The sequence below is a fragment of the Eriocheir sinensis genome, chromosome 12 (genome assembly GCF_024679095.1).
Source record: "Eriocheir sinensis breed Jianghai 21 chromosome 12, ASM2467909v1, whole genome shotgun sequence".
In the NCBI taxonomy this organism is placed as follows: Eukaryota; Metazoa; Arthropoda; class Malacostraca; order Decapoda; family Varunidae; genus Eriocheir; species Eriocheir sinensis.
The window spans coordinates 13,273,864-13,300,401 of record NC_066520.1 but is presented as its reverse complement, the minus strand read 5'-3'; the positions used below and the strand labels follow the sequence as shown (position 1 = coordinate 13,300,401).

The window sequence follows — 26,538 nt, the reverse complement described above, 5'->3', positions numbered from 1 at the left end:
CATCACCATCATCATCTCGCCGTCATTACTATTAAAAGCAACACTATCATTATTTTTATCACTTTCACATCATCATTACAACTAAGCATCACCATCATCACCATCATCATCTCACCCTCATTACTATTAAAAACAACACTATCATTATTTTCATCACTTTCACATCATTACAACTAAGCATCACCATCATCACCATCACCATCTCGCCGTCATTACTATTAAAAACAACACTATCATTATTTTCATCACTTTCACATCATCATTACAACTAAGCATCAGTATCATCACCATCACCATCTCGCCGTCATTATTATTAAAAACAACACTATCATTATTTTCATCACTTTCACATCATCATTACAACTAAGCATCAGTATCATCACCATCACCATCTCGCCGTCATTACTATTAAAAACAACACTATCATTATTTTCATCACTTTCACATCATCATTACAACTAAGCATCAGTATCATCACCATCATCATCTCGCCGTCATTACTATTAAAAACAACACTACCATCATTTTCATCCCTTTCACATCATCATTACAACTAAGCATCACCATCATCACCATCATCATCTCGCCGTCATTATTTTCCGCGTTCTCTTTCTTCAGCGCCTCGAAAGTAATACATTCCCGTCCGCTTCTTTCTTCCAGCGCCTTCCTCTCCCTCCTCTCCATTCTCTTCCCCTCTTTATTTTCTCAGTCGTACATGAAAGAACCGTTTACTAGTTTTCCTCTCATTTCTCTCGTAAACCCTCTTCTTCCTCTTCCTCTTCCTCTTCCTCCTCCGTTTCCTTTTATCTTCTGCCTCCGTTTCCACGTTCAATTCATTTTTCTTGTTCCACTTCTCCATTTTTATTTTTGCTCCGTGGGTAAGAATATTATTATCTTCTTCAGGAGTTTTACGTTATTCATTATCTCTCTCTCTCTCTCTCTCTCTCTCTCTCTCTCTCTCTCTCTCTCTCTCTCTCTCTCTCTCTCTCTCTCTCTCTCTCTCTCTCTCTCTCTCTCTCTCTCTCTTTTCTCTCTCTCTCTCTCTCTCTCTCTCTTTCATTGTGCTTTATTTATTAACTTTTTCTTTCTCTCTTCCCTCTCTTTCATTGCGTGCTTTATTTTTTTTTTTCTTCTTCTCTCGTCTTCTTTACCTTATCATTAAGATTATTACCATTTTTTTCTTTGTCTTTCTTCCATTTTTTTCTTTTCCTTTTTTTCTCTCTCTTTCCCTTCCTTTATTTTTCTCTAGATTATTTTCCTTTATTATTGCCAACTTTTTTCTTTCTCTCATCTTTTCATTTTTCTTTTTCTTTTTTTCTTTCCTCCTTCCCTTCTCCTTCCTTTTTTCCTTTATTTCTTTACTTTATAATCTACCAACCTTATCTTCCTTTCTCTCTGTATTGCTTATTTATTTTCTCTATATTTCTTTACCTCATCATACAGAAGGTTATTATCATTTTTCTGTCTCTTCCTTTTTTTTTTATCCTTTGCTTCCTCCAATACCGTTCTTTTATTCTTCTCTACATCTTTTCGCGTTATTTATTATCAACTTTTTCTCTATATCTTCTTTCCTTTCATCTGTTTCCCTCGTTCCTTCCTTAATTACTTTTCTTATTATTATTTCTCCTCTTTCGATTCCTTTATCTTATTGTATTGAGGATTATTAACTTTTTTCTCTTTTCTTCCCTTCTGTTTCCTCCAAATTTTTCTCTATCTTCCTTTTTTCCAATTTTTCTTTCGTTCCTTCCTCCATTAGTTTTTATTTTTCCTTCCTCTCTTTCGATTCCTTTCCCTTATCATATGGAAAATTACTACCAACTTTTTCGTTCTCTCTTCTTTTCTTCCGTGTCCTCCAAATTTTTCTTTATCTTCCTTTTTTTCCAATTTTTCTTTCGTTCCTTCCTCCATTAGTTTTTATTTTTCCTTCCTCTCTTTCGATTCCTTTCCCTTATCATATGGAAAATTACTACCAACTTTTTCTTTCTCTCTTCTTTTCTTCCGTGTCCTCCAAAATTTTCTCAATCTTCTTCTTTTTCTAGTTTGTTTTTCGTTCCTTCCTCCATTAGTTTTTATTTTTCCTTCCTCTCTTTCGATTCCTTTCCTTTATTATTAACAACTTTTTCTTTTTCTCTTCTTTTCTTCCGTGTCCTCCAAATTATTTTCTATCTTCCTTTTTCTCCAATTTTTCTTTCGTTCCTTCTTCCAGTCGTTCTTTTATTTTTTCTTCCTCTTTCGATTCCTTTCCCTTATCATATACAAGATTATTTATTACAAACTCTTTCTTTCTCTCTTCTTTCCTTTTGTCTCTACCAGTATTTTCTCTTTCTTTTTCCAATTTCTTTTTCGTTCCTTCTTCCATTCGTTCTTTTATTTTTTCCCCTCTTTCGATTCCTTTCTCTTACCATACAGAAGATTATTACCAACTTTTTCTCTCTCTCTTCTTTCCTTCCGTCTCCTCCATTCCCTTCTTCCATTAGTTGTTTTTCTCGTCTCTTTTCCGCTTCCCTCCCTTGACCTCTTTCTTCTTCCTCCTTACCTCCGTTCTTTTCTGAATCACGACAGGTGTTCTTCACAGGGATTACGCTCTCTCTCTCTCTCTCTCTCTCTCTCTCTCTCTTAACATGTGAAAGTCATGGCAGAGTGGTGGATATGCTTTTAGTCTCTCTCTCTCTCTCTCTCTCTCTCTCTCTCTCTCTCTCTCTCTCTCTTGTGCTATTCTACTTTGATAAAAAGGCGAACACACACACACACACACACACGCACGCACACACACGCAAGACAGACACAGACAAACAGACAGATAAACAGCCAGACGGATAACCAGACAGCCAGAGAGAGAGAGAGAGAGAGAGAGAGAGAGAGAGAGAGAGAAAGCGGCCGAGAATGACGCTGCTTTACCGAATCGTCTGGCGACTCACGAGTGGACGCGAAAAAAAGACCAAATAAAAATAACAGTGAAGAGAAACGCGGAAAAAAAATACCCCAAACATATAATTTTGAGGCGGTTTTTTACTTTTCTTTACTGCCTCAAGAAGAATGATGAGGGGAAAAAACAGGAAAAGAAAAAAAAGAGAAAACGAGGAACGAGGAGGAGGAGGAGGAGGAGGAGGAGGAGGAAAGGAAGACGGACAGAAAGAAAGGATGAGTCAGAGAGAAAGTAATAAAGGGTAGGAAGGCGAAGATAATGAAGAAGAGAAAAAAGAAGAAAAAGAAGAAAAATGAAAAGAAAAAAGAAAAAGAACGACGACAACAACAACAACAACAACAACAACAACAAAGGAGGAACACAAGATAGAGATGATAATAATGATGATAATAATAATAATAATAATAATAATAATAATAATAATAATAATAATAATAATAACAATAATAACAACAGCAGCAATAATTAGGAAAACAAGCAAATAAAGAAAACAGTAACTATAAAACAAAAAACAACATAAACAAATAGATTAACACATTGCATAAAAATCCAAAATTACCCCCTTACTAAGAAAAAAAAGAAAGAAGAAACCCAACATCAAAGAAACCCCGTAAACAAACACCACCCAAACAAACAAACAAACAAACAAGGGGAACAGAAGTGCAAACAACGGTCCACGCGAGGAAGGAAGTGAAGAAGGGAAGAAACCCCGCGAGTGAAACTGTGGAGGAAGGAGAGTAGCAGGTGGTGAGGAGGAGGAGGAGGAGGAAGAGGGGGAGGAGGAGGAGGGGGAGGAGGCGTGTGGTGACAGGTGGTAGTAGTAATAGTTGTGGGAGTGTGAAGTAACAGATGGTGATGTATGTGGTGGTGGTTGTGTGGTGGTGGTGGTGGTGGTTGTCTGGTGATGTTGCGGGTGCGTGTGGTAATGATGTTGGTAATGGTGGTGTTGGTGGTAGTGATAGTGGTAATGGTGGTTGTATGGTGGTAGTGACGGTGTTTGTGGAGATGATGATGTTAGTGGTGGTGCTGGTGATTGTGGTTATGTGGTAGTGGTGAAGGTGCCTGTGGTGGTGATGTTGGTAGTGGTAGTGGTGGTGATGGTTCTTGTCTGGTGGTGGTGGTGCTCGTGATGATGATGGTGGTGCCAGTGATAATGGTGATGTAATGGCGGTGTTAGTGGTGGTAGTGGTGGTGGCGGCTGTTTTAACTAATGGTGGTGATTATGACGTTGTGTTAGCGTGATGAGATGCTCTGATGGTGGGCAGACGGTGGTGGTGGTGGTGGCGGTGGAGGTGATGGTGGGCAGACGGTGGTGGTGGTACTGGGTATGTATGAATCACTGACTTAAAAATAAATAAGCGTTACGCGGAGCAGTTTTTTACGAAGATACGTTACGATCAAAGTGCCTTAACCGTATACATAAGTAGTAGTAGTAGTAGTAGTAGTAGCAGCAGCAGCAGTAGTAGTAGTAGTAGTAGTAGTAGTAGTAGTGATAATACAAATAATAAAAACAAAAACGTGGTTGTATGTTAGGGGAGAGAGAGAGAGAGAGAGAGAGAGAGAGAGAGAGAGAGAGAGAGAGAGAATGCGAAGATGGTGAGAGAGGTGACGAAGAGAAGAGAAGGATAAGATGAAGGTGACTAAGGAGGAATAAGCCCGTTGTGATGATAGTGGTGCTGATGATGCATAGGGATACACAATGATATAAGGAGATTACAAGAAGCTAGACGGCCTACACATGGCAGTTCCGGAAAATGGATTACTCACCAAACTCCCTTCTCGTCCATATATGTGATGATGATGGTGTTGGTGGAGGTGGGAAACGGAAAACTAACAATAGAGGGGATGACGGGGAATGTTGATGGTGGAGGAGGAGGGAAGAGCTGAGAGAAGAAGAAAAGAAAGGGGAGGAGGAGGAGAATGATGCATATATTATAAGTAACGTTGATTGTGGAAAGGGAGGGAGAGGCTGAAAGACGAGAGTGAAGAAGAAGAAGAAGTAGCAGTAAAAGAAGAAGGAAAAAAGAAGAGGGCAGAAAATGTTGACTGTGGAAAGGGGGAAAAGGCTAACAGATGAAGAAGAAGAAGAAGAAGAAGGTAGATAATGTTGACTGTGGGAAGGGAGAGAGGCTGAAAGAAGAAGGAAAGAAGAAGAAAAAAGATGAAGAAAAAAATGGCAGAGAAAACAAATGAAACTAAAGATTTAAATTCATATTTTCTACGACAAAAGACGTCATCCAAATCTTTCCAAAACTAAAAACATTATTTGAATTATTACACAAATAAAGACGTTAACTTAATCCATCCATCTAAACTCAAGACGTTACCTTAAAGTAGAGGAGGAGGAGGAGGAGGAGGAGGAGGAAGGAGGAGGAGGAGAGGAGGAGGAGGAGTCTCGCAACGTGGCAACAGAAAACCACAACTTTCACTTGCAGGCGACGTTGCCATCCCCTCTTCATTCTCCTTCTCCACCACCTCCTCCTCCTCCTTCTCCTCCCCTTAGATATTATACACGAAGACCCCATTAAACACACACACACACACACACACACACACACACACACACACTATACATGGAGAGGTAGAGTCGAGAAATCTTAATGCTCATGTAAAGTGGAAAATAATTGTTGCTGGAAGATGTATGTCTGGGGTTAACCTTTTCTTCCTTATTTTCTCTATTTTCCTTCCCTTACTCCTCCTCCTCCTCCTCCTACAATTATTACTACTTATCCTCCTCTTTGTGCTCCTCCTCCTCCCCTTCCTGATGCTACCAATACTACTACGAAAGAAGAAGTAGAAGAAGGACAATAATAAAGTGTCATGCTACTTAAGAATAACTCCAGCTAACAAAAAATCAAGTATATAATTATCATCTACGTGACCAACAATAAGTAACTGGCATAAATAATCGAAAATACGAGTATGATAGAATTGTGACACTAAGGTTGGAGCCACAGGAAAGCAGAGTCAAGCCAAGCCAAGCACAGCCAAGCACAGCAACCGCCCATGAGTCAGCACGAGGACAGACAGCCCGGACAGGGAAGCGAGCTAGTCTGTCAAGCCAGAGAAAGTGAGCGGCGTGGCTGCGGTGACTGGTAAGCGAGTTTCATGCAGGCGCACAGAGGTTGGGTGGGGCGAGGAATACAGTTGGCACGTTAAGAAGAGCAGTGACCATGGATATAATCGGCGTTGAATGAGATGTAACGTTGGAGTGCGTTAGACTGAAGACACTGCGTTGACGGGAGTGACTGGATGAAGCACACAGATCATGACTTACTAATGGAGACAAAAAAAAAAAAAAATGATAGTTATGACATTAATGATTCCTTGTTTGTGGTGATGATGACGGTGATAATAGTGGTAATGATAATGATAGTAATGAGAAGAAAATAAAGAAACAACAAGTAGAGGAAGAGGAGGAGGAGGAGGAGGAAGAACAAGATGAAGAATGATAATAATAATAACATACACCTGGGTTCTGTTCCAATCTGATACCGCCATCATCAAAGAGGAATGTGACTTTATGCGAGTACACACACACACACACACACACACACACACACACACACACACACACACACACACACACACAGTTACCTAAATATATAATTGTATGTACATGATAATTTCCAAGGAGATAAAATTCTAGGAAGCGAGCGAGAGAGAGAGAGAGAGAGAGAGAGAGAGAGAGAGAGAGAGAGAGAGAGAGAAACATCATTAAACCTCCAGAGCAAATATTATTCCTAGAGATAGACAGACAGAGACAGACAGTCAGACACCATAAGACCGGCGTAACAGAAGAACAGACGGAAGGACAGACAGATCAAGTAAAAGGAAAAATAAAGCAAAAAAAATGGGAAGCGAAAGAGGAGGAGGAGGAGGAGGAGGAGGAGGAGGAGAAGGAAAGAGGACACGGTAGAAAGGAGAGAGAAAAAAAAAAAGAGAATCTGAACTGTCAAACGTACTTCACGGAAACCAACTATACTTTTTTTGTGTTTAAGTGTAGTTCTCTGTCTCTCTCTCTCTCTCTCTCTCTCTCTCTCTCTCTCTCTCTCTCTCTCTCTCTCTCTCTCTCTCTCTCTCTCTTAACGTGTAAATATAAATACTTTTAGACACAAGTATATACATGCATTAATACTAAAACTGTTTTGATGTTAAACTCTAGATATATAATAAAAAAGACGTGTCTGTGTGTGTGTGTGTGTGTGTGTGTGTGTGTGTGTGTGTGTGTGTGTGTGTGTATTAATAGCCAGATGAGTGTTCGAAAGGTGACTTAATCTGTGCATGAAGACGATTATTATATCAGTCTGGCTATCTGTCTGTCTGTCTGTCTGTTTGCCCAGTGTCCAACGGCAGAGCTAAAAGTGGAACGCCTGGCCAAGGAGAGAGAGAGAGAGAGAGAGAGAGAGAGAGAGAGAGAGAGAGTAGGATGGGGGAGTTAGATTTGGCATACGGACAGAGAGATGTATGTCTGTATGTGTATGTGTGTGAGAGAAAGAGCGAGAGACTGAGGGGGGGGGGGGGGAGAGAGGGGAGACAGACAGACATGGAGACGTTTAGAGACAGTGAGAGATGGCCCAAGTGCAGATAAACAGAATAAACTGATTACGCATACAAACCAAGTGACTGACGGGACTAGACAACGCAGACAAACAGACCAGCGGATAGATACACACACCACACGTAAAGTTACAGGCGCTTGGTGGGGTAAACAAGGGGGAAGCAGACACAGACAGACACAGAGGAACATATATACACACCTGATTGCTACCTTTACATATGAGACACTGAAAGGTAAGGTAAGGTAAGTTATGTATCACCTGCCTTCCTACCTTGCCATACCTTTCACTTTCTTACCCTTCTTATATATCTTCTCCTCCAACCCATCCTCACTCATCTCCTCCTCCTCTAGAACATCCCATCTCCTCAACACCTCCCCCTCCTCCTTCTTCTCTTCCTCCTACACTCCATCCCCCTTGCTCATCCCCTTCTCCTCCTTCTCAACGCCACCTCCTCCTCCCCCTCCTCCTCTCTTCTACTTCATCACTTCTCACTCTATCGTGTTTTCTAACGTGATTTTTTGGCTGTCATATTTCCCGGTTTTTCCTCACTCACCCATCTACGGCTTCCCTACACCGTTCACTTATCTTTCCTCCTCCTCCTCCTCCTCCTCCTCCTCTCCCCACTTTCCTCCCTCCCTCCCATACGATCTCTCACCTTTCCCACATAATTCCAAACTCCTATGTGTCCCCTTGTCATCCCTCCATCCCCCTCCCCTCCCCTTGTACGTTCACGCCCTCATAACTCTCGGCACTTTCCTTCTCAGCTCATCACTTTCCCCACTACGGAACCTACTATACGTATCTCCCTTCCCCCCCCCCCCCCCCATCGCCTCCTCCTACCTCTCTCTCTCTCTCCCTCTCTTGCTCACTTTCCTTTTCTCCATCCAGTCCATTTCCCCTCAATTTCTCTCCATTACTTGATTTCGTGCTCTCCATACTTCTTCGCCGCGCCTCCCTTCCCCTCCTTTAGTCTCAACATAACAGAATCCAAGGCTTTCCCCCATTTCCCCTTCCACTAAATTCCTTACCGTTCACCCTCCTCCTTCTCCTTCTCCTCCACCTCCTCCTCTCTATTTCGTGGCTTCCATACATCTTCGCCTTACCTCCTTTCTTCCCCTCCCTCCTTTCCCCTCCTTCAGTCTCAACACAACAGAATCCAAGGCTTTCCCCCATTTCCCCTTCTACTAAATTCCTTACCGTTCACCCTCTTCCTCCTCCTCCCCCTTCTTCTCCCGATTTCGTGACCACCATATACTTCTTCGGCTTGCCTTCCCTCCCCTTCCTTCTCCCCTCCATTAGTCCCTACACAATCTCCATTTCCCCTTCTACTGAATTCCTCACTGTTCCCCTTTCTATTACTCCTCCTTTCCCTTCTTCTCCCTATTTCCTCGCCTTCCTTCCCTCCTCTTCATCTCCGTAAGTCCCAATATAGCACCCTAAACTTTCCCCAATTTCCCTTCTATTAAATTCTTCACGGTAGACCCTCCTCCTCCTCCTCCTCCTCCTCCTCCTCCCTATTTCCTTGCCTTCCTTCCCTCTCCTCCTCTCCTCTCTCAGTCCTTTAGCATTCCACACTTTCCTCAATGCCCCTTCAACAAAATTCCTTACCGCACCCTCTCCTTCCCCCTATTTCCCAGCAGGCCCTTCGAGACCCTGCCATTCCCTGCCTCCCCTGCCGCATACTCTAGGGGGGAAGACGGACAAGAAGAGTAATCGCTTAGCCTTTCTCTAAATGTGCCGCATGTTACGTCACGGAGGAAGGGCGGGAGAGGGAGGAGAGGTAAGGGAGAGAAAGGGAGGAGGAGGAGGAGGAGGGTAAGGAGAGGCATAGGCAGGGAGGTGGGGAGGTAAAATTACTTGGTTGTGAGTCAGGAGGAGGAAAAGGTAGGTGAGGGATGGAGGAAAGGAAGGGAAAGTAGGTAGGTGATGGTTGTTGTAGTGATGGTGGGGGGGGAAGGGGGGAGGAAGGGGGGGAGGGGTGGTGGTGTGTTGCGTGTGCCACATGTAATCGTTGTCTGTCTGTTTGTTTGTCTGTCAGTGTGTACTCTCTCTCTCTCTCTCTCTCTCTCTCTCTCTCTCTCTCTCTCTCTCTCTCTCTCTCTCTCTCTCTCTCTCTCTCTCTCTCTCTCTCTCTCTCTCTCTCTCTCTCTCTCTCTCCCTACTTGGCATGATTCGTGTTGCAGATAAGGACACACACACACACACACACACACACACACACACACACACACACACAAACGTAGTATTTATATCATGGGAGCTGCGACAGACCCCAATAAAAATGTAGCAGAGCACGACGTGACTCTAGAGATCAGGAGCGAGATAACAAGAAGAGGAGGAGGGGGAGGAGGAGCAGGAGGAGGAGGCGAAGGAGGAGGGAAAGTACACGACGAGGAGGCGGAGAAAGAAACAGGACGAGGAGGAAAGTGGAGATGATAGTGATGATTAAAAAGGCTTGAAGAGAGTAAGTATTAGGCTTTAGAGGTGGATCTTGCGGTATTAACATAAGGCAATGGTAGACTTGGGGGCATACTTAACAGCTGCGCGTGGCCTCAGTGCTCATCTTCGTCCCAGTGACCCTCGGATTTGTTGTGTACTATATTAATACCTTTTTTATTATTACTATTATTGTTGTTATATCGAGGTGACCAAAAGGAAAGTAGCGGTACATTATTGGTTACTTTTTACTATTGCTATTATTATTATATCAAGGTGCTAAAAGGGAAAGTAGTGGTTATTCTTATTATTACTATTGTTGCTATTTCGAGGTGACCAAAAAGAGAGTGTATACTGCCAAGATCTAAAGGTGTACCCACGCGCAAGTGTCAATAGGAAAAGACAGCCACTCAGGCGTCTCCTTGGCTAATCCAGTATCACAAGAGGTTAATATAAGGGGACTAAGCACCTTCCCTCCCTCCCCTCCCTCCACTTAGCTATTTTTGCCCTGAACACTCAACAGATTGGTCAGAAGCCTCATTAAAGAAATAGGCCGCTGATGATTATGACGACTAGTAGCATTATTAGCGTTATTATTATTGTTCTTATAAATACCACCACCAACAATAACAACCACCACCACTACTACTACTATTACTACTACTACTACCATACTACTGCTGCTGCTGGTACTGCTATTACATTACGTTGACAACCTAATATTCACGTAAAACAAGGGAAAAATGCAATTACAGAGAGAGAGAGAGAGAGAGAGAGAGAGAGAGAGGATGACGCGGGTGTTTAAGTCGTCTCGCTTTCATGGTCGTATTGAAGGGAAAGTGAAAAATCCTGTTGCGTTAATTGGCTTTTTCGAGTTTTTCTTTTTGTAATCCTTTTATTAGATCCCTTCCAGCGTCCCTGAAGGAGTGCTACACGCGAATGAAACCTTTTGTCTCTTATTATCTTCATTTAAAAACTCTCTCTCTCTCTCTCTCTCTCTCTCTCTCTCTCTCTCTCTCTCTCTCTCTCTCTCTCTCTCTCTCTCTCTTTAACTTTGTACCCTACCGTCAAAATTTTATCCGCTTATTGTCAACCAGAACTGTACATATACTTTCCTTTCTTTCTCCTCCTTTTTATCAGTTTTCCCCGTCTGATATTTTCTTTTTCCTTTTCTTCTCACTCCTCCTCTCCTATTATCCTCTAACAGTTCCCACTCTCCCTCCTTTCTGTCTGTTTTACCTCTCTGATATTTTCCCTTTTCTTTATTTCTTACTCCTCCTTTTCTCATATTACGCCCCTTAATTCTCCCTCCTGTGTTTTCCCTTTTTTTCTGGTCTTTTGTCAAGTCGAATCGCATATTTCGTGGTCCGATTCTTTCATTTCTCCTTTTCACCATATTTTCCCTTCTTTTCTTATTTCTTCAGTCATTTTTTTCTTTTATTTGCCCTAACAACCCCTCCTCTTTTCCTCTCCCTCCTGATTTTCTTTTTTTTTCTCGTCTTTTGTCAAATCAGACGCATATTTCGTGGTCAGATTCTTACATTTCTCCTCTTTTTTACAATATTTTCCCTTCTTTTTTATTTTTCCAGTCACTTTTTCTCTCTTATTTGCCGTTACAATCCCTCCTCTTTTCCTCACCCTCCTGTTTTTCTTTTTTTGTGGTCTTATGTCAAATCGGACGCATATTTGGCGGTCAGATTCTTACATTTCTCCTCCTTTTTACCATATTTTCCCTTCTTTTGTTACTCGTCCGTCCTTTTCTCTCTCTAATAATGCCCTAACAACACCCCTCTACCTTTCCTCCTTCCTATGTTTTCGTTTTTTCTGGTCTTATGTCAAATCAGATCGCATATTTCGTGGTCAGATTCTTACATTTCTCCTCTTTTTTACCATATTTTCCCTTCTTTTGTTACTCGTCCGTCCTTTTCTCTCTCTAATAATGCCCTAACAACACCCGTCTACCTTTCCCTCCTTCCTATGTTTTCCTTTTTTTTCTGGGCTATTGTAATACCACATCGGATAATCATGATCAGCTTCTCTCATTTCTTCTCCTTTTTACCATATTTTTCCTTCTTTTGTTACTCCTCCGTCCCTTTCTCTCTCGTATTATGCCCAACCAACCATATGCTTTCCTTTTTTCTGGTCTTTCGTCAAACTACATCGGCTTCTTTCCTTTTTCCTCCATTCTGCCAGTCCACCCTTCTGATATTTTCTCCTCTCTTCTTACTCTTCCGTTTCTCTTATTGCGCTCAGACAACCCCCAGCTCCCTCTTACCTCTCCCTTCCTCTGTGTTATTCTTTTTTTTCTGTTCTTTCGTCAAATCACATCGCTTTATCGTGGCCAGCTTCTTTAATTTCTTCTCCTTTTTACCAGTTCCCTACATCTCCATTCTTTTCTAACTCCTTTCTCTCTCCCTAACAACTCCCCACCTCCATTACCTCCTCCTCCCTTCTATATTTCCTTTTTTTTCTGGGCTCTATCAAATTACGTCGCTTTATCGTGGTCACCTTTTATTTATCCAGTTGCTCGGTTTTATTTTTTTCCCTTTTCGTCGTACTCTTCTTTCTCCGTCTCTCATTATGCCCTACCTCCCACTCCCTCCTGTTTTCCTTTTTCTCTGATCTTTTGTCAAATCACATCGCTTTATCGTGCTCTTTGTTCTCCGTGCACCGTGAACAGTACTGCCAACCTCTCGTATACTTGGTCAACATAGGCTGCTCAGTGCTCAGTCAATACCAGGCTCCCACTCCCCGCCCTCAGTCTACCAGCCCGGCCACCAACCACGTCCGTCCTCTCGTCAACTTTCTCTGCTCTCGTTAAGCCAGATCCGTACTGTCAGCCACCTCCTCTGTATTGTCTGTGTCTGTCTGTCTTCTTTTTTTTCATAATTTTCTTATTTTTCTTCTTCGATTTCGTTTACCTCATTTTTTTTCAGCTTTTTCTTTGTTCTTGTTCCACTTCTTCGTCTTCGTCTTCTACTTCATCTCCTCGTACTTCTTTTCCACTTCCTTTTCCCCCTCTTCTTTCTCTTTCTTCTTTATTTTGTCTTATATTTAGCTTTCCTCTTTCTTAATTTTGTTTCTTCCTATCAATCTTGTTCTTGTCATTCTTGTTTTTTCTTCTATTAGCCTGTACATTACTTTCCCTTCCACCTGTTCTGCCAGTCATTCTCTCTCTATTAGTGACTTCTGATTTCCCTCTGCCGGCCTTGTACCATCATCACTCACCTCCTCAGCTTTGCCAGTCATCTTCTGCTCTCTTTCTTGGTCTACACAGCCCCATCAGTCGCTATCTCCGTTCTGTATCTCGTCTTCATGTTGTCAGTAAGTTTAACTCTCTCTCAATAGCCCGCACAGTAGCGTCAGCCTCCTCTATTCAGTAAGTTTTCCGTCAGTCACGTCGGTTCTCTTTTATTTTGTTTTGGCAGTCTTCACAACATTGTCAGTTACTTCGGACCTCACTTAGAGTATACTGTGCCGTACACCACTTCTGTTTTGTCACTTTATCAGACCGTCAGGCATGTATTCTTGTGTTAATCTATCATACTGTCAGCCACTTCACGTGTTACTCTTGGTTAATTGTGCTGTTTGTGCCGTACAGAAGCTTACCTCACCAAAGACATGAAGAGAAAAGATAATCAAGACAAATAACTTCATAAATTTCTGTCTGTAAAGCCACATCTCTCTCTCTCTCTCTCTCTCTCTCTCTCTCTCTCTCTCTCTCTCTCTCTCTCTCTCTCTCTCTCTCTCTCTCTCTCTCTCTCTCTCTCTCTCTCTCTCTCTCTCTCTCTCTCTCTCTCTCTCTCTGCCGCACCTTTAATCCCTCCCCCCCTCAGCGCCCCCCTCAGCCTCGCCGCCAAACAAAGAGCCACAAAGCTAGACAAACACCCCTCCCTCCATTGGGCTCCGTTTTCCTTACGTAACTCCTCGGGGTGACAATAAGTAATTCATGAACCTGAGGAAAACGATGCTAATCAGGCAAACCACTTGGGACTGTAATGGTGGTAAAAAGGTTTATTTTTTTCCATTTTCTTTGTTTTTTCTTCCGTTTTCTTCTTCTTTTTCTTCTTTTCTTGTCCTATTTCTTCTTCTTGTTCTTGTGCTTCTTCTGAGTATTTTATTGTTATTGTTATTATTATTATTATTATTATTATTATTATTATTATTATTATTATTATTATTATTATTATTATTATTATTATTATTATTGTTGTTGTTGTTGTTGTTGTTGTTGTTGTTGTTATTATTATTATTATTATTATTATTTAGCTTTTATTTTTTCTATTATTTTTGTATTTCTTCCTCCTCCTTTTCCTCTTCGTCCTTCTTTTCTTTTTCCTCCTCTTTTTCTTCTTTTTTACTCTTATTCATCTTTTCTTTTTTTCAGTTTCCTTCGTTCTTCCTTTTTTCTATTTATTTATTTATTATTCTTTCTTTCTTTCTTTCTTTCTTTCTTTTTTTCTTTCTTTCTCTTTATTCTGATTCTTGTTTTTCTACTTCTTCATCATCTTCTCCTAATCCCCTCCTCATCCTCCTCATTATCACCGTATCATCATCACCACCATCACCATCACCATCACCATCACTGCCGCCGTCATCACAACAGGGGGCACAGAGCAAGGTTTTCTGCCACCAACTCAGACGCAACTCAATTAGAGACTCAAGGGAAAATTAGATTGGCCACTCTCTCTCTCTCTCTCTCTCTCTCTCTCTCTCTCTCTCTCTCTCTCTCTCTCTCTCTCTCTCTCTCTCTCTCTCTCTTGTTTTAAAACACTTAATGGTTTCACGAATGTAGACAGATCAACATTGTTTATGATCGATGACACTTTGCGTACGAGGAACAATGGCGTAAAACTCAAATGTAGACAAGCAAATTCAGACTGCACCAAATTTTTCTTCACTAACGTTGTAGAGAGAATGGAATAAAGGAAAGGAGAGAGGGAAGAAAAGAAGAAAGAGATGAGGAGAAAGAAAAGGAACAGCGGAGGTGAAAAAGAAAGGAAGAGAGAGAGAGAGAGAGAGAGAGAGAGAGAGAGAGAGAGAGAGAGAGAGAGAGAGAGAGAGAGAGAGAGAGAGAGAGAGAGAGAGAGAGAGATGAGAGAGATGAGAGGAAAAAAATGGGAATAAAGTAAATGAGCGGGAATAAAAGATTAAAGAAACGGAGATAAAAAAGGAAAAGAAAAAAAAACAGGTGTGTGCTCTACCAGAAAAAGAAGAATGTAGACGAGCCATAAAGTGTTGCGAGATAAAAACGTCGATCTAATTACCTGTGTGTTCTAGATCTCGTGAAGGTCTCTTGACGGGGCTGAGGCTGTTGAGGCCACGAGAAGAGGCTCAGGAGAGGAAGAAAGAAGTGACTGACGACGAGCGCATTGGTTCCCCACGTATCTGAAAATAGGAAAATACCGATAATGGAGTTAGTAGGAAAAGTAAATTATAAAGTAAATAAGTAGACGAGCGCATCGGTTCCCTACGTATCTGAAAAACTAGGAAAATACCGATAATGGAGTTAGTAGGCAAAATGAATTATAAAGTAAATAAGTAGACGAGCGCATTGGTTCCCCACGTATCTGAAAAACTAGGAAAATACCGATAATGGAGTAAGTAGGAAAAGTAAATTATAAAGTAAATAAGTAGACGAGCGCATCGGTTCCCCACGTATCTGAAAATAGGAAAAGTACCGATAATGGAGTAAGTAGGAAAAGTAAATTATAAAGTAAATAAGTAGACGAGCGCATCGGTTCCCTACGTATCTGAAAAACTAGGAAAATACCGATAATGGAGTTAGTAGGCAAAATGAATTATAAAGTAAATAAGTAGACGAGCGCATTGGTTCCCCACGTATCTGAAAAATAAGAAAATACCGATAATGGAGTTAGTAGGAAAAGTAAAGTATAAAGTAAATAAGTAGACGAGCGCATTGGTTCCCCACGTATCTGAAAAACTAGGAAAATACCGATAATGGAGTTAGTAGGAAAAGTAAATTATGAAGTAAATAAGTAGACGAGCGCATCGGTTCCCCACGTATCTGAAAAAACTAGGAAAATACCGATAATGGAGTTAGTAGGAAAAGTAAATTATAAAGTAAATAAGTAGACGAGCGCATCGGTTCCCCACGTATCTGAAAAAACTAGGAAAATACCGATAATGGAGTTAGTAGGAAAAGTAAAGTATAATGTAAATAAGTAGACGAGCGCATCGGTTCCCCACGTATCTGAAAAATAGGAAAAGTACCGATAATGGAGTTAGTAGGTAAAGTAAAGTATAAAGTGAATAAGTAGATGATGAAGAAATATACGTATAAAAACTTGCATATTATTGAATGAACGAGCGAGAAACTTCATTAAAGGGTAAAGGAATATATAAATGAATACTTTTACACAGACAAAATAAAAAATAAAAAATAGACAATATAAGAAAAAAAATGGAAGTGTACCGCTGTTATTTCCAGTATCATTATTCCACTCGTTTAGAAGTTAAATTACACACGAATGAAAGTGAACAAATTGCACCAACACAAAAATAAATGTTTCATGGACCCAATGCAAAAGGTTAATTAGGCGAGAGAGATTACACACACACACACACACACACACACACACACACACACACACACACACACACAGTAGCGTCTCCATGGCAATGAACTACACAAAACATTATATTTATTTTTATTCGTAAAAGATCAGCGTTACAGAACAATGAGTAATTCTCTTTAGACGGGATATTTCGAGAGAGAGAGTTTCATTACTGCTTAACAATGGCTGGAAAACATAACCGTATTTCTTCGTCTCTCTCTCTCTCTCTCTCTCTCTCTCTCTCTCTCCTTTTGTTTCCCTCCTACGATTGTCTGGCGTGTGAAAGTTTCCTCTTCCTTCCTTAGACACTTTTTTTTTTAAGCACGCCACCATATACTTGAGAGAGAGAGAGAGAGAGAGAGAGAGAGAGAGAGAGATACACAGACAGACACAGACACACACAGATACAGAAGCAGAAACAAACACAAAAAGACAGAGGTAGAAAGATACAGACACAGGCTTATAGAGAGACAAAGAGAGAGAGAGATAAAACCCGAGCTCGTAATCTTCATCATAACAAGTAAAAAGTGAAAGTAAAACGCTATCTCCACGAACCAACGCGAAGTAATCCTGTTGTTCTGTCCACTCGCGGCGACACGGCGATAAGTCTGGCCCCAAAGTATGTATAAATATCATGGGAGTCGCACTTTTTACCATAACGCGCGATATTACTTCCTCCTCTGTACAATGTTCTTCTTTACTGCACTCTCTCTTATGTTTATTATTCTCCTTTTATTTTACACTTCTTCTTCTGTACAGTATTTTTATTTATATCCTCTCCGCTCTCCTCCACTCCACAATATTCTTCTTTTCTTTGCTTCCTCTCTTTCTCTTTTCATTTTTAGTACAGTGTTTTTTATTTACTTCACTTCCTCTCTTACTATTTTCCTTCTTTGCTACACTTCTTCTCTTCATCTTCTGCATAATATTCTTCTTTTCTTTGCTTCCTCTCTTTCTCTTTTCATTTTTAGTACAGTGTTTTTTATTTCACTTCCTCTCTTACTCTTTTCCTTCTTTGCTACACTTCTTCTCTTCATCTTTTGCACAATATTCTTCTTTTCTTTGCTACTTCTCTTTCTCTTTTCATTTTTAGTACAGTGTTTTTTTATTTACTTGACTTACTCTCTTACTATTTTCCTTCTTTGCTACACTTCTTCTCTTCATCTTCTGCACAATATTATTCTTTTCTTTGCTACTTCTCTTTTTCGTTTCATCTTCAGTACAATGTTTTTATTTACTTCACTTCCTCTCTTACTATTTTCCTTCGTTGCTACACTTCTTCTCTTCATCTTCTGCACAATATTATTCTCTTTTTTGCTACTTCTCTTTTTCGTTTCATCTTCAGTTCAATGTTTTTATTTACTTCACTTCCTCTCTTACTCTTTTCCTTTTTTCTACACTCCCTCTCTTCATCTTCTGCACAATATTCTTCTTTTCTTTGCTACTTCTCTTTTTCGTTTCATCTTCAGTTCAATGTTTTTATTTACTTCACTTCCTCTCTTACTCTTTTCCTTTTTTTCTACACTCCCTCTCTTCATCTTTTGCACAATATTCTTCTTTTCCTCTTTTCCTCTCTTCATCTACTGCACTATACTTCTTTTCTACATTTAATTCTTCTATCTCTCTTCTTCTTCTACAGTACAATATTCCTCTTCTCTTCCTCTTCTCATCATCTGTTCAGTATTCTCCTCTACTTCCCTTCCTCTCCTCATCTACTGCACCATATTCTCTCCTAAACATCCTCTTCCTCTCTTCTACTATTCTGCACTTCCACTACTACACAACACTTAACACTTTTATTTTTACTACAACTCACATTAAGCTCTTCCCCTTTCTTTTACTGTAACATGATTCCACCCCACTTCCAAGGTAGACAAATTATTACTTCCTCTATTTTCTCCATGTAACATAATTCACGCCTGTTTCCGAGAAGAGAAAAACTATTATGTACTTCCTCTATTTTTCCATACCTAACATAATACGATTTAGTTTTGTTTCCAAGAGAAGCAAACGTTTCACTTCCTTTATTTTTCATCTTTGACGGTAACACAATTCATTAACATTTCCTATATAAGCAAACGTTTCCTTCCTCTATTTTTTCATCTTTACGGTAACACAAATCATTTACATTTCCTATATCAGCAAACGTTTCCTTCCTCTATTTTTTTATCTTTACGGTAACACAATTCATTAACATTTCCTATATAAGCAAACGTTTCCTTCCCCTATTTTTTTCATCTTCACGGTAACACGATTCAGTCCTATTTCCATGATAAGGCGTACGATTCTTTCCACTACTTTGTCTCTTTGATGTAAAACGATTCAGTCCTTTATACTTCCGAGAAAAGACACACAATTCCTAACTCTATTTCCCGTCTACCGTAATGCCCTCCTTTTTCTCATCCACCATAATGTAATTCGTCGTTCCTCTTACGGATTAGATTTTCCTCTTTGTTGAATCATTCCCTCACAAAGACCCAAGGAAACTAACAACCTCGGAACGTTTTTATTTAGTACGAGTTGTGGAGATGAAGTTTTGTGCGGTGAAACTTATAATATATTCTTTATTCTCTACCATCTCCCCCTAAAGAAATGAAGCTGGTTTACGTGTTATTCGCATCTTCAGTAAAAGTTGCAAGGAAGTTCTGGTATATTTTCTTTTCTCGTTTTCTCTTTAGCTTCCTCTGATGTTTGAATGTGGATGCCAAGTATACATAAAAGCCCAATGTGTGTGTGTGTGTGTGTGTGTGTGTACAAGAGTGTCAAACAAGGTGGAGTCAAGGGCTGTTCCTCTCAACGCACCATTAAGTCTCCTCTTCCTCTTCGTCTTCCTCCTCCTTCTTCTGCTCCTCCTCCTCCTACTACTACTACTACTCGTCCTCGTTCTCTTCCTCCTGCTGCCTCTCCTTCTACTTCTACGATTTTTTCCTCCTCTTCCTTTTCTTCCTATTCCTTTTATTATTTTCTTGTCCTCCTAACGTTCATTTTTTTTTATTTTCTCTCCTCCTCCTCCTCCTCCTCCTCCTCCTCCCCTTCTTATTCTTCCTCCTGCTGCTTCTCCTTCTACTACTTCTACGATTTTTTCCTCCTCTTCCTTTTCTTCTTATTCCTTTTATTATTTTCTTGTCCTCCTTACGTTCATTTTTTTTTTATTTCCCCTCCTCCTCCTCCTCCTCCTCCTCCTCCTCTTACTCTTGCTGCTGCTGCTTCTACTGCTCCTATTTCTCCTCTTCCTTTTCTTCCTATTCGATTTATTATTTTCTTGTCCTCTACTCGTTCTCTTTGTTTTTCCTCACCTCCTTCTCCTTTTCCTCCTCCTCCTCCTCTTACTCTTGCTGCTGGTGCTTCTCCTTTTACTACTCCTTTTTTTTTTTTCCTCTCCTCCTCATTCTCTTCCTCCATCTTTTTCCCCTCCCCCTCCTCCTCTTGTTATTTCTACCTCTTCCTCTTATTTTTTCACACTTCTCTCTACTGCTCAATCATTCGTCTCATTTTTTTTTCCGTCAAATTCACACGCAAAAAAAAAAAAAAACGTTTATTCCAATTAGGTTCGCAATGTTATCAAATTTCACGGATTGTTGAGCAAACGTTGTGTAGCAGTTGCGTCGCGTGTTGATTTTTTTATTTTTTTTATCAATCTGTTATATGTTACATTTTGAGATTGGGGAACATTAACTTTGCAATTATTCCTTTTTGTATTACATTGGCGTGGTAAATATAGGTTCTCTCTCTCTCTCTCTCTCTCTCTCTCTCTCTCTCTCTCTCTCTCTCTCTCTCTCTCTCTCTCTCTCTCTCTCTCTCTCTCTCTCTCTCTCTCTTCTTTTCTTTCTTTTCCTTTTTTACATCTTTCTCTATTTGTTTTCTTTGTCAAATTTCTTCCTTGTCACTTTTTTTTTATTTCGTCCTTTCTCTCATTTTTATATATATATTTTTTCTTTCTACCTTTCGTTAGTATTTACCTTTATTATTGCTTTCTACCTTGCTTACCCACAAACTCTCTCTCTCTCTCTCTCTCTCTCTCTCTCTCTCTCTCTCTCTCTCTCTCTCTCTCTATCTATCTATCTATCTATCTATCTATCTATCTCATGTGTTGCACCTTCTCACGCTCATTCTCGCACCTTTCTATTTGCCGCCTTACTCAACCTTCCACTCTTTGATTCCCGGCCCTTGCGTCACATCCTTCACTGCCTTTTGTTGCGCTATGCATGAACTAAGTGACTGCATATGCTAGACTCACTCACTCACTTACTCCCTCTCTCTGCTTTATTTCATCCATTCTTTCTTTTTCGTTTTTTTTCCTTGTTTGCTCTGATTCTTGTATTCCTTCTTTTCTTTCCTTCTTTTCACTCACTTACTCCCTCTCTCTGCTTTCTTTCATCCATTCTTTCTTTTTCGTTTTTTTTCCTTGTTTGCTCTGATTCTTGTATTCCTTCTTTTCTTTCCTTCTTTTCATCTTTCGCTGTTTATTTTTTTTCCTTTGTCATATTTCTTCCTTGTCCCTTTTTTTTTATTTCGTCATCTTTCTCATTTATATATGTGTGTATATCCTCAAATGTTTATTCTTACGCGTTTTCACCATGAGTTATCTTTCCTCGCAGTCGTCTTTCACTTTTTTTTAGATGAACATTGCTACGTTTTTTTTTTATTGTACGTTCTAAATTGCTTGCCTTTGTAGTATATGCGTTTTTTTTCCCTCTTCCTCTCTGTTTCTCTTTCATTCACACCCCACGTTCTTTTCTTCCTCGACATCTCCGTTTCATCTTAACGTAAACATTGCAAACTTTACTGAATGCATAATCTACTTTTTTTCACTACCTGGCGCATCCTACAGGTTTTTCGTTCTTCATTCCCGTCCTATGCTCTATCTCCATCTTCTATCCTAGTTTACCGTCTCCAGTCACTCTTAAAATAAGCACTGTAAAGTAAATGAATACAGAACTCTCATTTCCAAGCACCGCAATACCTTATCCTATTCATCTATTCTTTCCTGCCGTCTCCATTCGTTCTTAATGTCAATAATATTATAAACTTACTGACTGCACATTTCTTCTTTTCAAACGCTTTTTTTTTTCTTTTCATTCATCTCCCATTCTCACTTCAATCTTCATGTTTTTTCTTTCCCATTCTCGTCTCTATCTTCATGTTATCTTTCCCATTTTCACCTCAATCTCAATGCTTTTTCTTTCCCCTTTACAGCGCTGTCTTCATGCTCTATTTTTCCCATTCTCACTTCTATCTTCATCCTTTATTTCCTATTCTCACCTCTGTCTTCATGCTTAATCTTTCCCATTCTCACTTTTATTTTCATGCTCTATTTTCCCATTCTCACTTCTATCTTCATCCTTTATTTCCTATTATCATCTCTGTCTTCATGCTTAATCTTTCCCATTCTCACTTTAATCTTCATCCTTTATTTCCTATTATCACCTCTGTCTTCATGCTTAATCTTTTCCATTCTCACATCGCTCCACGCTGTTTATCTTCCCTCACCGTCTCCTGAAGCGCACTGCATAAACACTTTTTAAATTACCACTGCCTGCACACTCCCCCGTCCGTCCTTCCTTCTCTCGCTGTGATGTATCCCAAACACTTTTTTAGTCCTTCTTTTACGCCGCCATACTCTATTCTCAGCGCCATCCTCATCCCCTGCCCCTTTCTCGGAGTATTCAGTCGCTCTTAGCATAAACATTTCTTCTGAACCTACATACTGACTTCACACCCCACCGTTTTTCTCTCTGTCATGTGCAGTCGCTCCGTGCACGCGAACTTACTACATATCACATGCAAACACTTGGTCATGCAACGTTGTAATGGTTTGTGTTACCCGATGACTCTCCCGACTTTGCATCCCATCCATTCGATCTTGTTTGTCAGTGTATTAGTGTGTAGCATCCAATTCCTTTCCTTTTGCCTTTCAATCGTGTTCAGCCTTAAATAGTTTTGTTACACGCTGACGCTCCTGCCTCTCCCTCCCATCCACTTGAGATGTGTTTATCATTGTATTAGTGTGTCATTCAATCCCTTTCCTTTTACGTTTCAATCTCATCCATTTAAAGATCTTGCTCATCCCTTTAATAGTGAGGGTGATACGATACCTTTCCTCCAGCCTTTCCCTCCCATCCATTTAAAGATCGTGGTTATCAGTGTATTAGTGTGTCATTCAAACCCTTTCCTTTTACATTTTAATCTCATCTACTTACGTTCTTGTTCATCTTTTTAATAGTGTGTGCTACCCGATCCCTTTCCTCCTACCTTTCCCTCCCATCCATTTAAAGATCGTGGTTATCAGTGTATTAGTGTGTCATTCAAATCCTTTCCTTTTACATTTCAATCTCATCTATTTACGTTCTTGTTCATCCTTTTAATAGTGTGTGTTACCCGATACCTTTCCTTCTGCCTTTCCCTCCCATCCATTTAAAGATCGTGTTTATCAGGGTATTAGTGTGTCATTCAATCCCTTTCCCTTTGCATTTTCATATCATCCATTAAAGATCTAGTTCATTCTTGTAATAATGTGTGTGTTATCCGATCCCTTTCCTCCTGCCTTTCCCTCCCATCCATTTAAAGATCGTGTTTATCAGGGTATTAGTGTGTCATTCAATCCCTTTCCTTTTACGTTTTCATATCATTCATTAAAGATCTAGTTCATTCTTGTAAGAGTGTGTGTTACCTGATCCCTTTCCTCCTGCCTTTCCCTCCCATCCATTTAAAGATCGTGTTTATAAATGTATTAGCGTGTGTAATCCAATCCTTTTTCTCTTGCTTTTCATCCCATCCGCCAAAAATGCAGCTCAACCTTGTAATAGTGTGTTATTTGATCTCTTTCCTCCTCTGTTTCTCTCCCATCCATAAAAGATCATATGTGTAACCGTCTGCTTTCTCTCCCTCTTTTTCTCTTCCGTCTTTTTCCTCATCTCCGTTTTCATCCTTGTAATAGTGTGCATGTGTTATTTGATATTTTTCCTCCTCTGTTTCTCTCCCATCCATTAAAGATCATTTGCAAAACCGTCTGCTTTCTCTTCATCTTTTTCTCTTCCGTCTTTTTCCTCATCTCCGTTTTCATCCTTGTAATAGTGTGTCATTCGATCTCTTTCCTCCTCTGTTTCTCTCCCATCCATTAAAGATCATTTGCAAAATCGTCTGCTTTCTCTTCATCTTTTTCTCTTCCGTCTTTTTCCTCATCTCCGCGTTTTCATCCTTGTAATAGTGTGTCATTCGATCTCTTTCCTCCTCTGTTTCTCTCCCATCCATTAAAGATCATATGCAAAATCGTCTGCTTTCTCTTTGTTTTATTCTTATTTCTCTTTTGTCGTTTTCGTCATTCCCGTCTCATGACACACACACACACATGCTCACGACACATAAATAGAAAGCGTCACCTCAGGGATTTTAATTGCCCATTCTTCTATATATTTCTTCATGGGATGACGCTACACATACCCGCCCGGTGACCCATCCCATCAGCATTACTCTCATTTTTACCGTGCTCGTATATCGTGCTAAGTGCCTAGCGTCCGGACTCTTAGCTGTCACTCGGAGTATCAGTCTGTCTGTGTATCTGTCGAGCGTCCGAGCCATCTGTCTCTCGATCTCAAATACCAGCTTCGTGACGGGCCATTATCTTGCATACCGACCACGCACTGCTTTTCTTTTCTCTTCTCTCTCTCTCTCTCTCTCTCTCTCTCTCTCTCTCTCTCTCGCTTTGGCAGGCTAGTGAGGCGTCTACTATAGAGAGCGCTTGGCAGTGACCGCCCGCCCGTGCACACGGATAACGGATGGAGAAGGAGGAGGTGGTGGTTCTTGTAATAAAGAGGAAGTAGAAGAAAAGGAAGTAGAACAAGAAGAAGAAGACGAAGAAAAAGAAGAAAAAGAAGAAAAAGAAGAAGAAGAAGAAAAAGAAGAAGAAGAAGAAGATGATGATGATAGAAATTAGGTACAGAGCAATTTATCATTAATGGTTTATTACTATTATCATACAAAACAATGCAACAAGCACCACCACCACCACCACCATCACCACCACCACCAACACCAACACCAACAACACCAACAACAACACTAGCAACATCAACAACTTTTGGTGACATTGGAAACCTTGAAAAATAAACGAAACTGACACCACCAAGAGTAGGAATCAAGATCATAGAAAAGTGCACTGAATTCTTTGGCTCTAAATACTACATAACACAAGAAAAAAAAAGTCTGAAGTAATACTCGGAATCCGCCCCAAGCGAAAACTATCACGCCTGAGCTTTGAATCGAAATGTATCTAGAGCAGCTCACCTTTCTCTTCAGGCTCAGTGTCGTATTTTAAAGCATTTCGTCGCCAAAGTTCGCATATTTGCCAAGGCCTTCGTATGAGTTAAGGCCATTTCCAGGGCTAGTTTTATGACCCTGGTGGTAGTGTGGCCCTTCCTCAGTAGCATGAACCTAAAAAAACACTCATTAGGACCCGATTGATCCTCTCTTTAACGTTTTGAAATAGTTAATGAGAGAAGCCGAAGTGTCTTATATTACCGGCCCAGTCACACGCTCCTCGCACGCAGACAGAAGTGGGAAGACAGGAGGACAGATAGATGCAGAGAAGAGGACGGCAATGCACCAAGGACAGCAGAGAAGGGTCGCTATTCTCAGACACTTCCGCCTCTCACACCAACCATTTCCAAGGGGCGAAAAAGAGGTCAATCGGGTTCTCATGGGTGTTTTTTCACGTTCATGGTACAGAAGCTTTGTTAAACTTCCACCAGGGTCATAAAACTACCCATGGAAACACCCACAGCTCCCACGAAAGCCTTGTCAGATGTGTGTGTGCTTGGGGGCTGAAATGTTTAAGAATATGACCCTTACGTCTTTGAGAATTGTACGGAGCTTAACTTTCCGTGGTTGAGGCCTTAAATCCACTCTCAACGGCGCCATAAGGACGAGAAGGAGGATGTGGAAGGCAGGAAAAAGAAGAAAGAAAAGTCCTGTCAAATGTGTGTGTGCTTGGGGGTTGAAATGTTTAAAAATATAACCCTTACGTCTTTGAGAATTGTACGGAGCTTAACTTTCCTTGGTTGAGGCCTTAAATCCACTCTCAACGGCGCCATAAGGACGAGAAGGAGGATGTGGAGGACAGGGAAAAAGAAGAAAGAAGATGGGAAAGGGAAAGACGAGAAGGAAGAGAAAGAGGAAGAGGAGGAAGAGGAAAATATCATGTATGGAAGACCTGCAGAACGATTTGTTGCAGGATCACTTCGGATTTGCATATCTTAGGTGTCCGTAAACGATGAAAAATATGGATACCTGCGGGAAAGAAAACGAGGAAGAAGGAAGGTGAGGAGGTAAGTTGAGCGAGGGAGAAAAACCTGGAAGAGAGGAAAACGGGAAAAAAGGAAAGTTGAGAATAGAGAAAACATTAAAGAGAGAAAAAAGGGAGGAGAAAAGTTAAGAAAGAGAAAACCTGCAGGAAAGAAAACGAGGAAGAAGGAAGGTGAGGAGGAAAGGTGAGCGAGGGAGAAAAACCTGGAAGAGAGGAAAACGGGAAAAAAGGAAAGTTGAGAATAGAGAAAACATTAAAGAGAGAAAAAAGGAAGAGAAGAAAAGTTAAGAGAGAGAAAACCTGCAGGAAAGAAAACGAGGAAGAAGGAAGGTGAGGAGGAAAGGTGAAAAAGAGAATAAAAGAAGAGAATAAAAGAAAGAGAGGAAGAAGGGAGAGTAGGAAAGCAGAGACAGAGAATAAAACATGAAAGAGAGAGGAAGAAGGAAGGAGTCGAGAGAGAATCCTGAAATAAGAGGGGAAGAAGGAAAGGAGGGAAGGAGGCTGAGCAAGAGAAATATAAATTGAGAGAAAGAGGAAGAAGGAGGGAGAGAAGGAAAGTTGAGGTAAAGAAAAAGACCTGAAAGAATGAGAAAGAAGGAAGGGAGAGAAAGAGGAAAAGAATGGAAAGGGAGAAGAAGGAAAAATACAAAGCTAGGACAGTAAGGAAGAAAACACGGTGATTGAAAGAAAGAAAGAAGGAGAGTAAGAAAGCTGAGTAAGAGAGAAAAGCCTGAA

At 40.5% G+C, this 26,538-nt stretch overlaps 1 long non-coding RNA gene across 1 annotated transcript in view; it reads right to left on the bottom strand.

Annotated features, from left to right (window-relative positions):
* Positions 1-26,538, bottom strand: part of LOC126997434 (uncharacterized) — a 121,129-nt gene that overhangs the window by 45,464 nt on the left and 49,127 nt on the right. Inside the window, exon 2 of the long non-coding RNA XR_007752110.1 lies at positions 15,192-15,312. This is a non-coding gene — a long non-coding RNA (uncharacterized LOC126997434). The remainder of the gene's footprint in view (positions 1-15,191; positions 15,313-26,538) is intronic.